The following is a 2,684-nucleotide window of genomic DNA, read 5'->3' as shown; positions in this document are numbered from 1 at the left end:
ACAAAATGCAAAGAGGATTCTCCACACATTAAACGTGTAAAGCATCCTTAAGTCTTTGATAGTATCATGATAAGAATTGTAGTAGGAGAAAAGAGTGAAATTACCAAAGGGACGTACAGGATTCTGAGGAGAGGTGAGCAATCCTGAAGGAGAATCCTACTCCTTCAGTGGGGCTTACTTCCAGGAAAGTGTTGTTAGAAATTGCACTGCTAGTTAGACGGACCTTTACAACGTTCCTGGAAGAACTCAGTAGGCTTCCCAATGATTAACAGTGGAGCTCCTGAGCCAGGCCTCCTTTGTTCAGCCTTGCCTCTGTGGCTTCTGCCATGCTGCTTCCCATGCCTGCAACACTGTGTGACCCATTAGTCAGTCTCAGCCTCACATTTCCATTTCAAGATCTTTTCCTCAGCAAAGCTTCTTCCAGATCCCTCTTGTCTTCTGCACAGCCCTTCCACCTGTCTCCCCCTGATCAGTTACTCATCTTCACGCTCTATCCTTGCTTGGTCTATATCTAATAGGCAGGCAGGGAGCACACCACTTGGGCATCTGTAGAAAGCCTAGTGGCAGAAGTGTCAAACTCATTTGTTATGAGGGCCAGATCTGACATAACTGTCACTTTGTCCGGCCAGGCCATGTGTGCCATAAAATGAACGCCAGGTACCGGAGATATCTTACCACTGACCATGACCCATACTCCTCCTCAGCAGAACTCAGGGCCAAACCAGCCCTCCTCAACCCTTATGGTTGCCAACTCTGGTTTGGGCCTTCCAGGAAAGTGTTGTTAGAAATTGCACTGCTAGTTAGACGGACCTTTACAACGTTCCTGGAAGAACTCAGTAGGCTTCCCAATGATTAACAGTGGAGCTCCTGAGCCAGGCCTCCTTTGTTCAGCCTTGCCTCTGTGGCTTCTGCCATGCTGCTTCCCATGCCTGCAACACTGTGTGACCCATTAGTCAGTCTCAGCCTCACATTTCCATTTCAAGATCTTTTCCTCAGCAAAGCTTCTTCCAGATCCCTCTTGTCTTCTGCACAGCCCTTCCACCTGTCTCCCCCTGATCAGTTACTCATCTTCACGCTCTATCCTTGCTTGGTCTATATCTAATAGGCAGGCAGGGAGCACACCACTTGGGCATCTGTAGAAAGCCTAGTGGCAGAAGTGTCAAACTCATTTGTTATGAGGGCCAGATCTGACATAACTGTCACTTTGTCCGGCCAGGCCATGTGTGCCATAAAATGTAACGCCAGGTACCGGAGATATCTTACCACTGACCATGACCCATACTCCTCCTCAGCAGAACTCAGGGCCAAACCAGCCCTCCTCAACCGGGGAAGGGAGGGACTCTGGTTTGGGCAATCCCTGGAGATGTGGGGGAAGATCCTGGGGAGGGCCTGCATTTGGGGAAGGGAGGGACCTCAGCAGGGTATATAATGCCCTAATATATAGGCCCTTCTAGTCTACATTTGGACTCGTTCCCCCCCAGTTGCTTGTGGGCCAGATAAGAGCCCTGGATGGGCCTGTTCTGGCCCCTGGGCCATATGTTTAACATCTCTGGCTTAGTGCATTGCTGAAGCAACACGCATTAAATAGAAGTACAGTGCTATCATAACCAGAGTTATACCCTTCTATGCCAACTGAATTTAATGGACTTAGAAGAGTGTGACTTAGCCCAGGACTGTACCAGTAGTCTCACATTATACTATGTAATGTACACCTCTTGTGCTTGCTGTCCTGTCATTAAATATCAAACCACCTGAGAACTGCTGTTAAGTATAGAGTCACACTGCCTTTTTATGTGGTGATTATCGTACAATTACAAATGTTCTGTGGTCAAGATTATCTCTGCATCACTTGAATGTGCATTAAAAAGGCAATAGCTGGCATGTAATTTATCCCCCCCCCAAAAAAAACAAGCTGCTGCATGATAGTTGAAGAATCACATGGAATTACTCCATCCATAGGCGTCAAAGGCAGTTTTAAACATCTGCAGACTCAGCCTGCCCCCAAGCCCAAACACTAAGGTGTATGGGCCAAATTAGATTTGTGAGGGGGGGGGCATCTATATATCTAATTCCCACAGGGGGTGGGTTTGTGCGGATACTTATTTCTGCCAACAGAGGGCTCACTCTCCCCCAACAGCTTTTCCTACATTGTCAGTAGACTTCCTGTATCTGCAGAAAAATCCAAAAAGTAAAAAAATCCCTTCAGGGAGGGTTGAATTCCCCCCAATACCTTTTGAAATTGCCTCTGCAGGGATCTAACTCCAGACATCAATGGTGAGAGATTAGAACGTGAAAGATTAGAACATTGGGGGGGGGGGGGAGGCTTCTAACTGGCTCTGTCAGTAAAAGGGTAGGGGAAGGACCCTTTCCTGGCCTCTTTTGGCCTTTGAGGGAGGGAGGGAGGGAGCCTTGGGCCAGGCCTGACAGGGGTTGCTGCCAGTGCTAGGCTGGGGAATCCCTAGAGGTTTTGAGGTGGACTGTAAGGAAGGCTGGGTTTGGGGAAGGGAGCTGGCTATAATGCCACAGAGTCTCCAAAGCAGCCATTTTCTGCAGGGAGACAGGCCTCTGCTGTCTAGAGTCCAGTTGTAATTCTGGGGGGTCGCCAGGTCCCACTGGGAGGTTGGCAACCCTAGGCCTGGCAGCAGTCTAGGGTTGCCAGGTCCCCCCTGACTTGCATGACAACT

General features: G+C 48.9%; 1 protein-coding gene across 1 annotated transcript in view; it reads right to left on the bottom strand.

The window, feature by feature from the left end:
• LOC107112580 (calpain-14-like) overlaps positions 1-2,684 on the bottom strand; it is a 54,833-nt gene that overhangs the window by 23,644 nt on the left and 28,505 nt on the right. The window lies entirely within an intron of this gene.

The sequence above is a fragment of the Gekko japonicus genome, unplaced genomic scaffold (assembly GCF_001447785.1).
Source record: "Gekko japonicus isolate JY-2015 unplaced genomic scaffold, Gekko_japonicus_V1.1 scaffold710, whole genome shotgun sequence".
NCBI classification, from domain to species: domain Eukaryota; kingdom Metazoa; phylum Chordata; class Lepidosauria; order Squamata; family Gekkonidae; genus Gekko; species Gekko japonicus.
The sequence above is the reverse complement of the archived record's forward strand: the minus strand, read 5'-3'. Positions and strand labels throughout refer to the sequence as shown.